The sequence below is a fragment of the Callithrix jacchus genome, chromosome 1 (assembly GCF_049354715.1).
Source record: "Callithrix jacchus isolate 240 chromosome 1, calJac240_pri, whole genome shotgun sequence".
Classification (NCBI taxonomy): Eukaryota; Metazoa; Chordata; class Mammalia; order Primates; family Cebidae; genus Callithrix; species Callithrix jacchus.
This window is the reverse complement of record NC_133502.1, coordinates 69,932,893-69,950,569: the sequence shown is the minus strand read 5'-3', so window position 1 is coordinate 69,950,569 and position 17,677 is coordinate 69,932,893. Positions and strand designations below refer to the sequence as shown.

Here is a 17,677-nt window from a genome sequence, read left to right as displayed (position 1 = left end):
GTGAAAGTTCCTAAACCTTTGTAGCTGTCACAAATGTCAAAATTTCTGATTTTTTCCTGCAGGGATGAGAACCAGAAATCTACATTTTAACAAGTATCATAAGTTTCTGATCATATTATCTGGGGACTGTGAGTTGAAAAACACTGCCTCATGGCACTTAAATGTTTATACAACATGCTCAACCAAAGAGTACTGTGGCCACAAGAGGAAGCTTGCCACATTCCAAAGGCATCAGCCAAGCCAATAAATTGAAATCACCTCTGGTGCATGGTTTGGTATTGTAGGGCATTTCTTAATATTTATACCTTTATACTCTCAAGATAAATCAAGTAAGCCCGTTACTAATTATCTGGATAATGAAAACACTAAAATACTGCTTCCTTTCTCTCTCTAAACTGCCTTCTTCATCAGCTTTCCCAGAGACCAAAAATGGATGATTAATTCTTCATCCCTTGTAATCACATAAAAACTCCTTTTCAGTTCTAATTACCTTTTGCAGTGGCTCATCTCACCCCCAAGTGTACAAGAATGGATTAGTTTCTTCAATTAACTCCTGGACATCTAGAAACAAAGCACTGAGTTCTGAGTGGATCGGAGACAGCAAGAGGAGATGCAGTTCCTGAGAGTAGGCAGGGATCAGGAGCACATAGGGTTACCTGAGCCCCCAGAATAATTATCAATACAATTCCAACATTTCCAAGAACCTAGCCTGACTTCCTTTCTCCCCTTGATGATGGAGAAAGCATTCATTTTAAAAATCCTTTTTTAAGTTCACTTATGATCGTAAAATGAATTTAATTCTCCAGTGTGCATAAACTGGAGTTATGCTATGTCACACATAAAACATTATCAATAGCACCCATTCTGCTTTCCCACAGTTTTGGAGTTGGTTCAAAACTTTTGCTATGTTCTTCACCAGTGGCTGGTGCATGGTATCCTCTGGGCTTCCCATCCAGGTATCTCACAATACTAGTCTCCTCGCTCCTTTTTTTCTCTTATCTCCAGAGTCTGAGATAATGAGGTCCAGGGAGACAGGCCTACTAGGGAATTGATTAAAGATCCTTTAAAGGATCTCAGTGGATACCTTGGTCAGTAGCATAAAAACCATGGATTTAAACAGCCATCCTCCAGTCGCTCTATAATGCTTATGGTCTTTAATTTTAGCCATGGTATGTGAGTTTATATAGTAGGCAGGTGTTTGATGCTGAGTGTGGAGCCAAGAAAAGATCCCCAAAGGCTCAGCCTGAGCTTTGGAGAAAAAAAGGATAGAAGGGACTTTGTCTATCAAAAGGCTGCAGAGGGCACCTGCTACAGATGGTAACTGCTGCACTTAAATCTTGGTGGCTTCATGGGATCCCAGGTCTGACCTTAGCAGCAGCTCAGAAAGTAGACAACAGCTTTCTCACATTCATCAACTTCCTTGGTTTCTTGCCCGGACACTTGCCTCCTATGTGGTGATAGCAGGGATACTGATGAGACCCAGAGAGTTAAGCAAGTTAGGTGGGCAGAATTGTCATGCAAGCATGAACTGAGCTCAGTTATTAAAGGTTCAACCTCTGCCCCCCAGTCTCAGACACAAGTTAGTAGAAGCAAGAGTTATTTCCAAGAAACAAGGAAATGGATAGGAAGTAGTTTGACCCTTTGGGAAAAAGTTTTCGGTGACATAAAAGGATATTTCCCTGAGTGATCACAAAGTGTGGTCTATTATAATGGAATCAGAATAGTCATTCAACTTGCTTAAGTTCATTTAAAAAGTAGTCTTAAAGCAAAACAATTTGAGGGCAGAAAAGTGATGGATTAAGTCTTTCCTCCTGTTACCACCATATTCTGGACAATTGCTTTAGTCCTGGTCAGAAATAATGAAGTCCACACCAAACCTGCTAATGGATTCTGTGATGATTTTAAATGAGAGGTATTTAGAATAATTCTTATACTAAGAACTCTCTGGCCAACTGGCTAAAGATGATCTTTTCCAGGCAGATTATCTCCTGGCATCATTATTCTGAATTTTATTTTCAAGTCCCCTCTGCTAACCTATCTCATTATTCTCTCTGATTCCTATTCTACTCTACCTCCTTACAATATGAAGCACAAGTTCCAATCCCAAAGATGAGTTTATAGGAAACAAAGATGTGACCCAGATATTTAATATTCCTCTGTGTCTTCAGGCTGCCTTAACTTAAACAATTGCTGGGATTTGTTAACCAAAATGTTTCCAAATTTTCAGTATGTGCCTTGGAGCTACAGAGATCTAAGTATGAATTCCAACTGTAGCAATGGCTGGCTGCATGATTCTAAGCATATTATAAAATTCTCTAAACCTCTCTTTCCTCATTTGCAAATTGAGGCAATAATACTAACTTGCAAAGTTTTTCTAAAGTATAAGTGTGATTATTTGCAGAGGATCTCTAATACAGAGGCTGGCAAATTATAGCTGTTCTTCAGTATTCAATTTCTTTCTTCTTCACCATCCCATTTCATTCAATATCAAAAATATTTTCCACCTTATTTTGACATTAAACAAAATAGGGTGAATAAGAAGAAAGAAATAGAATTACTGAAGAACATATCTACTATTTGTCAGAATCTGTGATTTTTTTTACAATAATAATTATGAAACACTGCAATGAAAACACTGAACATTTAGAGACAATTACATTAATACAATAAAAAGTGATTCTACAGAACTCATAAAAGTTATATTGTTGGCTGGGCATGGTGGCTCATGCCTGTAATTCTAGCACTTTTGGAGGCTGAGGCAGGTAGATCACAAGGTCAGGAGTTCAAGACCAGCCTGACCAACATGGTGAAACCCCGTCTCTACTAAAAATACAAAAAAAAAAAAAAAATTAGCCGGGTGTGGTGGCATGTGCCTGTAATATTAGGGACTCAGGAGGCTGAGGCAGGAGAATCACTTGAAACCAGGAGGCAGAGGTTTCAGAGAGCCGAGATCATGCCACTGCACTCCAGCCTGGGCAACAGAGTGAGACTCTGTCTCAAAAAAAAAAAAAAAAAAGAAAAAGTTAAAAGTGTTAACCACTATGCAGTTTACCTGTCCTTGAGAGGCAAGTTTATTCCATCTCTTCTGAATTCACTTTGATGTGTAATGTGGTAACCACTGATCACAATCACAGCAGAAGCTGAGGAGCACAGCATGAGTCCCTATATGATCTTCAAGTGGACAGTGAGTTAATGGCACCGACTATTAATGCCACCGTGACTGGAGTGAGAAAGTGTCCGTATAGATCTTTATGTGTATTTGTCCAATTAGTTCATTTACTTATTTAGCTAAAGAATCGCAATGTATTCTGAAGCCCTGTTAAGCTAGCTCTGATACTTGACACTGAATTATCATCTATGTGGCAAGAAAGAGTAATCATTGTTTATATCCTGAAGTCTAGAGAAAAGTCAAATATTGCTTCGAATCTCATTTTGTCTTTACTATTTGGCTATATCAGGAAGACCAGAGGAAAAGGTGAGTGAAAGGCTGGTCTGTGTCTAGAATTAGGGCTTCTATGTGCCTGGAGAAGTTAATGAAAAACAAAAAAGAGAAAGAAAGAAAGAAAAAAACTAAAAGTATAGCAAAAAAAGCATAGTAAGATAAGGGAAAAGAAAAGAAGATGAAATAAAAGTTAGAATATTAGTGAGAGGGAAGGAGGACTCAAGATGGCGCTGTGAGAACAACCCAGGATTGGAGCTCTCGTTGAATCCGCGGAGAGGTGAGTTGGAGCTGCATTTCCAGACTGATCTTTGTTGCCCACGGAACGGGGAAACTCCCAAGTATAAAGGAGACACGGGACACCAGGTAGTACCTCTGCCTGGTGAAGCTGGCAGCCAGGGTGGCGGTGGCTGGCCACCCCAGCGCTCCCCACAGGGCGCGCTTGTCCGGGTGCCCTGTTGAACCAGCAACCTGAGACTTGAGAGGGCTGGACTTGAGACTGAACGAGACTTGGACAGGGGGCCAGCCCAGGGGATTGCAGGGACAGAGCGTTTGGGGTAGCCCAGTGGGATGAACAAAATCGCGATTTCAAACAATCCCCGGGCAGATGGTCCGAGACACTCTGTAGGGGAGGGGTGTCCACCAGTACCAAGGCAACCCGCCCCAACTGAGATACACGCCCACTGCTGATGCAGACAGCCATTGCCGAGGCAACCCGCCCCTACTGAAATACACGCCCACTGCTGAGGCAGCCTGCCGTTGCTGAGGCAACCCGCTACAATGAAGAGACTCCGCCGCAGGGCGTGGCAGAGACCACAGCAGAACAGCAGAGCCTGCAGCAATAGGGCGAACCACACAAAAGCAGGGCGGAGCCTCAGCAGGCAAACAGTGGCTAGTCTGCCTCCTAGCTGGGCAGGACACCTCAGCAGACATCCAAAAATAAAGCCCGAACCCCCCAACACAGAGCATTTGAGAAAAAAAGGGTTTTTTTAATGAGCTCTGTTGCAGCAGAATCAAACATAGCAGCCTAACAGCCCTGAATGAACAACAGAGCTCACAGCTCAGCAATTGAGCTCCTATAAAGTACAGACTGTCTCCTCAAGCAGCTCCCTGACCCCTCTATATCCAAAAGACTGACATTTGGCAGGCATCATCCTGGGACAAAGATAGCAGAAAAAGAAACTGGTAGCATCCCTCACTGTGCCACAGCTGCTAGAGGTGCACCCCAGACAAGCAGGGCCTGGAGTGGACCTCAGCGGTCATACAGCGAAGGGGCTAGGCTGGTAGAAGGAAAACCAAGTAACAGAAATACTTCATCATCAACAATCTGGGTGTCCACTCAGAGACCCAATCGAAAAGTCAGCAACTACGCAGACGACAAGCGGATAAATCCACAAAGATAAGAAGAAACCAGCGAAAAAAGGAGGAAAACACCCGAAACCAGAACACCTCACCTCCTAGAAAGGACCAAAACTCCTCACCAGCAAGGGAACAAAGCTGGATGGAGAATGACTGTGATGAAATGACGGAATTAGACTTCAGAAGGTGGATAATGAGAAACTTTTGTGAGCTAAAAGAACATGTATTAAATCAATGCAAAGAAACTAAGGAACTTGAAAAAAGATATGGGGAAATGATAACAAGAATGGATAACTTAGAGAGGAATATGAATGAATTAAAGGAGCTGAAAAACACAATATGAGAACTTCACAAAGCATGCACAAGCTTCAGTAGCCAAATTGACCAAGCAGAAGAAAGAATATCTGAAGTTGAAGACCAACTGAATGAAATAAAACGAGAAACCAAGATTAGAGAAAAAAGCGCAAAAAGGAATGAACAAAGTCTCCAAGAAATGTGGGACTATGTGAAAAGACCTAACCTACGTTTGATAGGTGTACCAGAAGGGGACAAAGAGAATGAATCCAAGCTGGAAAATACTCTTCAGGACATCATCCAGGAAAATTTCCCCCACCTGGCAAGACAGGCCAACACTCAAATGCAGGAAATACAGAGAACACCACAAAGATATTCCACAAGAAGAGCAACCCCAAAACACATAATCGTCAGATTCAACAAGGTTGAAATGAAGGAGAAAATACTAAGGGCAGCCAGAGAGAAAGGTCGGGTCACCCACAAAGGGAAGCCCATCAGACTCACAGCAGATCTCTCGGCAGAAACACTACAAGCCAGAAGAGAGTGGGGGCCAATATTCAACATCCTTAAAGAAAAGAAGTTTCAACCCAGAATTTCATATCCAGCCAAACTGAGCTTCATAAGTGAAGGAAAAATAAAATCCTTTGCGAACAAGCAAGTACTCAGAGATTTTGTCACCACCAGGCCTGCTTTACAAGAGCTCCTAAAAGAGGCACTATACATAGAAAGGAACAACCAGTACCAGCCATTCCAAAATCACACTAAATGCTAAAGAGCATCAACATAATGAAGAATCTACAACAACTAACGGGAAAAACAGCCAGCTAGCATCAAAATGACAGTATCAAATTCACATATAACAATATTAACCCTAAATGTAAATGGACTAAATGCACCAATCAAAAGACACAGACTGGCAAATTAGATAAAAATCCAAAACCCATCAGTGTGCTGTATCCAGGAAACCCATCTCACATGCAAGGATACACAAAGGCTCAAAATAAAGGGATGGAGGAAGATTTACCAAGCAAATGGAGAGCAAAATAAAAGCAGGAGTTGCAATTCTCATCTCTGATAAAATAGACTTTAAAGCAACAAAGATCAAAAGAGACAAAGAAGGACATTACATAATGGTAAAAGGATTGATACAACAAGAAGAGCTAACGATCCTGAACATATATGGACCCAATACAGGAGCACCCAGATACATACATAAGGCAAGTTCTTAACGACTTACAAAGAGACTTAGACTCCCACACAATAATAGTGGGAGACTTTAACACTCCACTGTCAATATTAGACAGATCAACCAGACAGAAAATCAACAAGGATATCCAGGGCTTGAACTCAGACCTGGAGCAAGCAAACCTGATAGACATTTACAGAACTCTCCTCCCCAAATCCACAGAATATACATTCTTCTCAGCACCACATCACACCTACTATAAAATTGACCACATAATTGGAAGTAAAGCACTGCTCAGCAAATGAAAAACAACTGAAATCATAACAAACAGCCTCTGAGACATAGTGCAATCAAGTTAGAACTCAGAATTCAGAAACCGACCCAGAACCGCACAGCTTCATGGAAACTGAACAACTGGCTCTTGAATGTTGACTGGATAAACAACGAAATGAAGGCAGACATAAAGAAGTTCTTCGAAACCAATGAGAACGAAGACACAACATGCCAGAATCTCTGGGACACATTTAAAGCAGTCTCTAGAGGAAAGTATATAGCAATAAGTGCCCATATGAGAAGAATGGAGAGATCCAAAATTGACACCCTATTGTCAAAATGGAAAGAGCTAGAGGAGCAAGATCAAAAAAAACTCAAAACCCAGCAGAAGACAAGAAATAACTAAGATCAGAGCTGAACTGAAGGAGATTGAGACACAAAAAACCCTCCAAAAAATCAATAAATCCAAGAGCTGGTTTTTTGAAAAGATCAACAAAATAGACCACTAGCCAGACTGATTAAAAAGAAAAGAGAGAACAACCAAATAGATGCAATAAAAAGTGATAAAAAGGAAATCACCACAGATTCCACAGAAATTCAAACCAACATCAGAGAATATTACAAATAACTCTATGCACATAAACTAGTAAACCTGGAAGAAATGGATAAATTCCTGGACTCCTGTGTCCTCCCAAGCCTAAACCAGGAGGAAGCTGAAACTATGAATAGACCAATAACAAGGTCAGAAGTCGAGGCAGCAATTAAGAGCCTACCACACAAAAAAAAGGCCAGGTCCAGACGGGTTCACAGCCGAATTCTACCAGACACACAAACAGGAGCTGGTACCATTCCTTCTGAAACTATTCCAAAAAAGAAGGAATCCTTCCCAAATCATTCTATGAGACCAATATCATCCTGATACCAAAACCCGGCAGAGACCCAACAAGAAAAGAAAACTTCAGGCCAATATCCATGATGAACATCGATGCAAAAATCTTCAATAAAATATTGGCAAGCCGATTGCAACAGCAAATCAAAAAACTTATCCATCATGACCAAGTAGGATTCATCCCTGGGATGCAAGGCTGGTTCAACATACGCAAGTCTATAAACGTAATTCACCACATAAACAGAACCAAAAACAAAAACCACATGATTATCTCAATTGATGCAGAGAAGGCATTTGACAAAATTCAACAGCCCTTTATGCTAAAAACCCTCAGTAAACTCGGTATCGATGGAACGTATCTCAAAATAATAAAAGCTATTTATGACAAACCAACAGCCAATATCATACTGAATGGGCAAAAACTGGAAGCATTCCCTTTGAAATCCTGCACTAGACAAGGATGCCCTCTCTCACCACTCCTATTCAATATAGTACTGGAAGTTCTAGCCACAGCAATCAGGCAAGAAAAAGAAATAAAGCGTATTCAAATAGGAAAGGTGGAAGCCAAATTGTCTCTATTTGCAGACGACATGATAGTATACCTAGAAGACCCCATCACCTCAGCCCAAAAACTCCTGAAACCGATAAGCAACTTCAGCAAAGTCTCAGGATATAAAATCAATGTGCAAAAATCACAAGCCTTCCTCTACATCAATAACAGACTTAAAGAAAGCCAAATCAAGAACGAACTGCCATTCACAATTGCTACAAAAAGAATAAAATACCTTGGAATACAACTCAAAAGGAACGTAAGGGACCTCTTCAAGAAAAACTACAAACCACTGCTCAACGAAATAAGAAAGGACACAAACAGATGGAGAAATATTCCATGTTCATGGTTAGGAAGAATTAATATCGTGAAAATGGCTATACTGCCCAAAGTAATTTACAGAATCAACGCTATCCCCATCAAGCTACCATTGACTTTCTTCACAGAACTGGAAAAAACCACCTTGAACTTCATATGGAACCAAAAGAGAGCCCGCATAGCCAAGTCAATTCTAAGCAAAAAGAACACAGCGGGGGGCATCACACTACTGGATTTCAAAACAGCATGGTACTGGTACCAAAACAGAGATATAGACCAATGGAACAGAACAGAGGCATTGGAGGCAACACAACATATCTACAACCATACAATCTTTGATAAACCTGACAAAAATAAGCAATGGGGAAAGGATTCCCTGTTCAACAAATGGTGTTGGGAAAACTGGCTAGCCATGTGCAGAAAGCAGAAACTGGACCCCTTCCTGACACCTTACACCAAAATTAACTCCAGATGGATTAAAGACTTAAACATAAGACCTGGCACCATAAAAACCCTAGAGGAAAATCTAGGCAAAACCATCCAAGACATAGGAGTAGGCAAGGACTTCATGAACAAAACACCAAAAGCATTGGCAACAAAGGCCAAAATAGACAAATGGGACCTAATCAAATTTCACAGCTTCTGCATGGCAAAAGAAACAGTCACTAGAGTGAATTGGCAACCAACAGAATGGGAACAAATTTTTGCAGTTTACCCATCTGACAAAGGGCTGATATCCAGAATTTACAAAGAACTCAAACAGATTCACAAGAAATAAACAAACAAGCCCATTCAAAAATGGGCAAAGGATATCAACAGACACTTTACGAAAGAAGACATATATGAGGCCAACAATCATAGGAAAAAATGCTCATCGTCACTGGTCATCAGAGAGATGCAAATCAAAACCACATTGAGATACCGTCTCACGCCAGTTAGAATGGCGATCATTAAAAAATCTGGAGACAACAGATGCTGGAGAGGATGTGGAGAAAAAGGAACACTTTTACACTGTTGGTGTGAGTGTAAACTAGTTCAACCATTGTGGAAGACGGTGTGGCGATTCCTCAAGGCCTTAGAAATAGAAATTCCATTTGACCCAGCAATCCCATTACTGGGTATATATCCAAAGGACTATAAATCATTCTACTATAAGGACACATGCATACGAATGTTCATTGCAGCACTGTTTACAATAGCAAAGACCTGGAATCAACCAAAATGCCCATCGACGATAGACTGGATTGGGAAAATGTGGCACATATACACTATGGAACATTATGCAGCAATCAGCAATGATGAGTTCGTGTCATTTGTAGGGACATGGATGAATCTGGAGAACATCATTCTCAGCAAACTGACACAAGAATAGAAAATGAAACACCGTATATTCTCACTCATAGGCGGGTGATGAAAAATGAGAATACATGGACACAGGGAGGGGAGTACAAAACACTGGGGTCTATTGGGGGGAATAGGGGAGGGCCAGCGGGAGGGGGAGGTGGGGAGGGATAGCCTGGGGAGAAATGCCAAATGTGGGTGAAGGGGAGAAAGGAAGCAAAACACACAGCCATGTGTGTACCTATGCAACTGTCTTGCATGTTCTGCACAGGTACCCCCAAACCTAAAATGCAACAAAAATTAAAAAAAAATTTATCATGCAGAGACTAAATTGGCATTCCAATACCTCCAGAATTTAGACTTTTCAAAGCTTTTCTTAAGTGCTCCAAAATCTGGTTCACTTATCTTATGAAAAACTATCACTTGCTATTTGTTAAATTATACTTTCTATTCTAATCAGATCAGCATTCTTCGTAGTTGCTATGTGCTCTACTATTTTACCTTTCCTTGATAGTAGGAGATTAGACTTTGCATATCATCTGTGCTTTTAGTAGATACCAACTGAATGATAATCTCAATCTGCCCTAATTTTATTAATTCTTCATGTGCTGACTCAAATCTAGCTGCTTCATCATATAAGTGTTTTGTTTCAACTCCTGTTAAAATCTTAATTAAACCTCTATATCTTATATATCTCTTGATTATTTTTCTGTCCTGTTAAATTATATTCTCAACTTTATTATAAATTCTGCACTACACAGCTTTTCAGTTCCTTCCTCCAGTTCTTCATTTGCGACTTCTGTGGCATTAAACACATAGCAAATGCCAGTAAATGCTTACCTGGTTGATAATTTATTAACTAATTATTCATGTTCTTATTTCCTGCATATGTTAAGCAACTTCCCCAAGATCTTCTCCCAGATTTGTCAAGTCTTTACACAGTACACAATGGGGTTCATAAGGGGTGGCACCAACAAGAACATATCTGCAATCAGGATCACAGCAAAAGGGCTTTTGTCCTTGGCAAAGTGGCGCATGGCAGCCAGGGTGATGATGGGCACATAGAAGGTGAGCACAGCACAGATGTGGGCGATACAGGTATTTAGGGCCTTAAACCTCTCTGCCAAAGATGCAATGCTGAGTACAGTCTTCAAGATCAGCACATAAGACAAAAGAATCAATGCCAAGTCCAGCATGGTACAGAGAGCAATGAAGAAGCCATAGATGACATTGATCTTTTGTCAGAGCAGGCCAGCTTCATGGTATCCTGATGAAGACAGTATGAGTGAGAAAGGAGATTCTTTTGATAATATTTTAATCTCCTTAGGGTGATGGGAAATGGAAGCACTAAGAGAATGCTCCTAATGGCTAAAATAAGTCCCATTTTAGCAACCCTGTTGCTAGTGAGGATATAACTGTATCTTAAGGGATTGCAAATAGCAAGAACGCGGTCCGAAGACATAATTAGAAGTACTGAGGATTCCATGACAGTGAATCCATGAATGAAGAATTCTTAAGCAAAGCAGGCATTTGGTGAAATTCTCATGGCATTGAACAAGAAGATCCTCAGCATGGTAAGAAGGGAGGAGAGGGACAGGCCCATGTCAGAGACAGCCAACATGGCAAGGAAATAATACATGGGCTCATGAAGCGAGGGCTCTGCCTTTAGGATAAAGAGAATGGTGCAGTTGCCCATGATGGCAACCAGGTACATGAGGCAAATGGGGATGGAGAACCAAATGTGGACATGTTCCAGTCCTGGTATCCCAATCAGAAGGAAAAGCTTGACTTCAGAGTTACTGAGATCAGACATGATGAGGCAGATATGAGCTCATTAGCCAGATCTGAAACCATGTAAATGAAAAGCAGTCATGCTTTTGGTTAAAACTCAGTTTTGTGGGGATAAGGGGTTCATTCATATACTATACTTAAAAGCATATTTGGCTGTTAATCAACTGTACTCTTCAAAATTTGCCAGAAGCTCTTAAGCATGTTCATATTCTCCAGCATGGTAAATTTACTTCTAACAACTTGGCCTAAATTGGTGACTTTTTACATTTTTTTTTTTAGATGGAGTATTGCTCTTGTCACCAGGCTGAAGTGCAATAGTGCAATCTCAGCTCACCGCAACCTCCGCCCTCCAGATTTAAGGAATTCTCCTGCCTCAGTCTCCTGGGTAGTTGGGATTACAGGTGTGTGCCACCACGCCTGGCTAATTTTTGTATTCTTAGTAGAGGTGGAGTTTCACCATGTTGGCCAGGCTGGTCTCAAACTCCTGACCTCAGGTGATCCACCTACCTCAGTCTCCCAAAGTGCTGGATTACAGGCGTGAGCCACCACTCCTGGCCCTACTTTTTAAAATTTCTAACCAAATATATAAAACATATCAAAGCGGAGCTTCTTTGAAAAGGTAATAAGACGCTTAGAGTCTTTTCTGCTCCTTTTTCCATGGTCTTCAGCAGTACCCATATTGGCTTTAAAATAAGATCTCTGAGCTTTATGTAGAAAGTTTGAAAGAAATGGTCTAAGAACTGTAATCCCAGCACTTTGGGAGGCTGAGGCGGGTGGATCATGAGGGCAAGAGATGAAGACCAATCCTGGCCAACATGGTGAAACCCGTCTCTACTAAAAATACAAAAAAAGAAAAAAAATAGCTGGGTGTGGTGGCACACGCCTGTAGTCCCAGCTACTCGGGACACTGAGGCAGAATTGCTTGAACCCAGGAGACGGAGGTTGCAGTGAGCCGAGGTCACGCCACTATACTCCAGCCTGGCACCTGGTAATGCAGTGAGACTCTGTCTCAAAAAAAAGAAATGGTCTAAGAAAATATTCAGAGATCACTGCAACTATTTGGAAAATATTAATTATTAAATGCTATAAAGTAAGTAAGTTTATAGACTACCTCTTATACTTAATACTTATGCACATTTTACACATGAGTAAATATATATGTTATATCAAGTGTTATATAACAATAAACACAATGATTTCTGTTCAAACACATTTGCCCTTTGTTTGACTTATTTAACTTATTTCGGCCTTATTTTAAATCTGTAAAATGAATACAATTTTGGTATGTTTAGATGATTATAGATGTTTATGAAGTTCCAAACACAGATCTAGGTTTATAAACCACAAACAAGTTTCCATAAAATATTAACATTGATTACACAGTAGCTTCCAATAGAACACGTTGGAGAAATAAAACAGTGGATGAATCCTTTGGAGTTATGTATCCTTATTTCTTCATGATATATTCATGTATTAAATGTGATACTTCCTAGCCCAAACTTACGATTCACACTTCATGTTATCAATTTGAAGCTTTACAGCAGTATCGTGTGCATGTTTATCTTATCTATCTCGATTGGATTTTATCTCATATCTCTGTATTTAGTCATAGAAATTAGTCAAATAAATGCATGTTTAGTCAAGTAAATTCTAAATTAAAAAAAAATCCAAACCACCCATTTTCTGTTTGAAATAAAGCATTAAAAATGTACCTACATAATAAACTGAACCTGGTTTTATTTTAGTCTCTTTTAAAAAATATACAAATTATATTTCAGAAGTAAAATATGCAATCTTGCAACTTTTCTTCAAGTTTTTGGCCTTCAAGATAAACAGGCCAAAATTGGTAAAACTATCAGAGAAACAGATGTCTCCAAGATAACCATCATATATTCCAGCTATTATTTAATAAGGTTTCTAAGTAAATGCACAAATAAAAATTATGAAATTAATAATTTCAATAAAAAATAGCAAAAATACAAAAGTTGAAGGTAGAGCCAATGGAAGGCTAGAAAGAACAGGACATGGTATCCTCACTCTAGAATTTTTTAAACTTCAACTTGCAAGAAAAAAATGTCATCAGTCTTCAGTGGAGAACATAGGGGCACTGAAAATTTATTGAGCTCCTTTCTATGAAAGCTTAACTGTGAATTTATATTGTTTTTTTTTTTTTGAGGATAATTTTAAAAGTATGTAGTAAATAACAAGCAGCCCTGGACCAATATATTTAACTTTTGCTAAGTACTGTCTTCTAAGAAACATTTTGAGAACACATGGACACAGGGAAGGGAGCATCACATACTGGGGTCTGTTGGGGGCGGAAAATAGGGGAGGGACAGCACAGGATGAGGAGTTGGGAAGAGATAGTGTGGGGAGAAATGCCAGATATAGGTGATGGGGAGGAAGGCAGCAAATCACACTGCCATGTGTGTACCTAGGCAACAATCTTGCATGTTCTTCACATGTACCCCAAAACCTAAAATTCAACAACAACAACAAAAAACAACATTTTGGCAGCTTGTGAATGGATCTGCATCTTCTACATGGAAAAAGCCTTGAATAGTTTGAACTTTAATCTCCCACCATGGTAGTGAACCTAAGGCAAACACAGGGTAAGTATATTGTGAAGATGGCAGCAGATTGTGAGATGTCATTAAAACCACTCTCCTGGTATTTGTTGGACTATGCTTTCTTACCAGCACTTAACTCGGAGTTCTTTTTTTTCCCCCATTTTGCTGAGGGATATTGATTTAGATCTTTCAGAGAATGCATCTGTCATGCATTTTTTATTATAGAAGATTCTGCAGTGTTTTATAACGTACTACTTTCATGTAACTCTACCCTACCCAGCTCCACTCCTACCATACACATTGACTACTCAATGTTAAAAGATCTGGAAAAGGTTATATTTATCCTCATATATCTGTCATCAATATAATATGTGGAATATAAAGGGCTCTCAGCAAATATGCAAAGAACGAATGTGAATGGAAGGAATATAAAATATGTAGAATTATTTCTTAGCACCTTCTCCCTTTTCTTCTGCGGCAGGAACTAAGGGATATTGATGTCCATTCCTCTCATATTTTCAGTGGTAAACTCGTTATTACACAGAGTATGCATTTGGATGTGGATGAACTTCAGAAGAGATAGTTCTGTAGTACTGATAGATGATAGATGGTATCTGAAACCAAAGAGTAGATAAAATCATATAGTAATACAAAACTTAAATCTCATTGAATGCTGAGGAGCAGGAATATTGTTGAGAGCATCTCGCAAAGGAATATTCAGAGAGGTGGAATATAGTAGATGCCAAAAGAAGGGAATGTTTCAAGGAAGGCAGTCCACAGATCAAATATTGCCCATGCCATTTAGAATTGCTATTCTTTAAGGCAAAAACAGTTCTCCAACTAATGCACAAACAGCTTGGTATAAATCTCAGCTTGGCAATTTACCCTGTGCGAATCCGGGAAAGCTGCTTAAGCAGATGTTTGCTCTTCTGTGAAATGTTGTAAACAATGGTACTTACCTCAGACTTATGTTAGACTGTCTGATACAGTTTCTAACATGATGAAGATAATCAGTAAATACACTGACAAATAACTACCTCAACAAAATTTCCCAGCCATTCCCTCCAGACATCAAGTCTTAGACTGGAAGATAGTAATTTTTTAATTGACCATAAAGCTTGCTTTTATTTGTCATATTATTGAGTAAATAGGTCCCTACTAATATTAGGGTATTAGAAAAACACCCCAATATTTAACCTTCCTATTTAACCCTCAGGCCATAATATATTTTCTCTTCATGTATGCACACACACTGAAGCAACTTACTCTTCCTCCCCATAGACAAGCATTCAGATATAAACTGTCTAGTGAAACCTTAGATTTAGGATTCCAAAAGGATTTACAGCTCCTTAAACTTACCAGAATCAGATGCTCAGTAAGTTCCTGAAGGATAAAAGCAAGAACTCTCCACTTTGACCTTCACTTCACCTAGATGTACCTACTTCTCTTTTCCTACTCTTCTTGTGGAAACAAAAATATAATTTAGTAACAGCATAAAATACAAATAATAGCGCAATTTTCAATGTTGGTATAACTACTACTACTACTAACAGAAGGTTGTCCAGGCAGAATAAAATGCCCATTAATGGAAAAGCAAAATTGTGGAGAATAAAGAAAATAAGTAGTTAAATATGAACAAATAGGATCACAAAAATATTAACAGCACTGTCATAGAAATTTTAAGTACACGTAGAGTTTAAAATGCATGCCAACAATTACACAAAGGGCAAAAGGAGATAAATATATCTGAAATATCTTACATTTCTACTGTTATCATATGTGGTGTACTCTTGGTGCCCTGCCCAGATGTCCTTCACTAGAGTGGATCATCAATGTCACAGATGCTGTGAATATTAGCTGATAATGGCTCAAACCTGTTTCTACCCTATTCCCTGAGGATTACCCTGAGCCTACTGGGATCTGACTTGCTTAGAAAGCTATGTTCCACACCTTGGGGGAACCAGTGGCAAATGACTTGCTGAATATGAGATGCAAAATGCTGTCCTCTTGCCTCAATATTAGACAAATTCTGTGGTTCAACCGATATTTTAGAGCTCCTTGTAAGACCAGGCTGACATCATTCACAAAGCAAAAACACTTCATTGCTCATCTTTCATCTACTGTCCCATTGCACCTTCTTTATTCCCCTTATTTTGAAAGTGCCCTTTTAGTAGATCATTTTCACAAAAATCTCCATCACAGGTTCTGTTCCTGGAGAATCCAACCTAAGCCAGTTGATACCAGGAAAGATTCTAAAAAACAGATTGCCAAGAAGAAATTCTGGAGGTGGATTAACCACTGTATGCATCACAATAAGAACCATATCCCTGGTTACAGATGAAATGTTGATGGTCTCTGACATGCTGTAGCAGCTTATTGTTAAAACTGTCATCTGAAGTGAACAGAGACAGCACTCAGAGGAAAGATAGCTCACAAGATTTCTTTATAAGTAGAGCATTCTTTGTCAAGTAGACTCTCTTATTGGCTCCTTTTGTGTGTGTAAAGAAAAGGGTCATGGAGGACTACTGTGGACTTCAATCTCAACCAAGTAGAAATACCAATTGAAAGTTCTATCTCAGATGCAGTATTTTCACCAGGGAAGATTAACAGAGACTTGATTATCAAGTATGTGGCTTTTGATGTAGCAAATATATTCTCTTCCATCTTCTATAATAATTTGAAAATACTTATTTTCTTTGGACATTTTGCGTAATATTTTCTTAGCCCACTCTATCGATGACATTATATTAATCTGGTAGATGAGCATGAAACGCAAGTATATTGGCATTCTTGTTAAAACACAGTGCCCCATAGGTGGTAGAGGATAGAGACAAACACCCACACAAAAGTGTAGGAATCTTAAACATCAGAGAAGTTTTTAGGAATCCTGTGGTACAGGAAAAGCTGGGACAACCTCTCTGAGGTAATAGACAAATTAATGCATTTTTTTTTCCTTTTCCACCAAGAAGAAGATACCACATGTAGTGACCTCCGGAAACTCTGAAGGCAGCGTGTGCCTCACTTTGAGTACTAATTCTACTCACATTACAGAAAGAAGTATACTCAGGCTGAGGCATAAGTAAGATCGTCAGGCACAACTGAAAGAGCACAGAGGTGATGCAAAATTCACTGATGTTAGTGCACTACTCTTGCAATGTGGTGTACTTTCCCTAAGCTACATGGATGATCCCTTATGACCAGCTGGTGGAGGATGAAGGCCACATTAGTTCATAAATGAGGAAAGTTGGTATGCCAAAAATGAACTGTAGATGTGTTACTGATCCATTCTGGAGTGACCCTGAAAGATACTGCTGAGGAGAAATATAGCCAATGAACAAATCAGCTGATGGACATGCTCATCCCCTTTGTATAAACAAGAGGTGGCTCTGTGTAAGAATATACAAAAATTCAACTTATTGTTATTGGTGGGTAACTTGGCTGATTGGCCAGGCTGTTGGAAGGAGAAAGACTGAAATACTAGTAACAAAGAGGGAGAGGGACAACGTGGCATGTGGATGGTTCTAGAAGTTAGAACAAAGTTTGAAGATCTTTATGTAATAAATCAAAGTTCATCATAGTCCATATATCATGGAAAAGAACCTAAACTATAAAGAATATTGACTGGATCTGACAATTTATAGATCAGCTAGCTTCTGATATAAGTGAC

The 17,677-nt window shown here is 39.5% G+C and overlaps 1 long non-coding RNA gene and 1 pseudogene across 1 annotated transcript; both read right to left on the bottom strand.

Annotated features, from left to right (window-relative positions):
• Nucleotides 1–10,524: 10,524 nt before the first annotated feature.
• Nucleotides 10,525–11,531, bottom strand: LOC100398952 (olfactory receptor 51A7-like; annotated as a pseudogene).
• A 2,939-nt stretch (nt 11,532–14,470) lies between these two features.
• On the bottom strand, nt 14,471–16,244 carry LOC118151563 (uncharacterized). The gene is made up of 3 exons (XR_004739945.3): nt 15,961–16,244; nt 15,370–15,467; nt 14,471–14,624 (listed from the first exon to the last, which is right to left on the bottom strand). It is a non-coding gene; the product is annotated as an uncharacterized LOC118151563 (long non-coding RNA).
• Between the last annotated feature and the right edge of the window lie 1,433 nt (nt 16,245–17,677).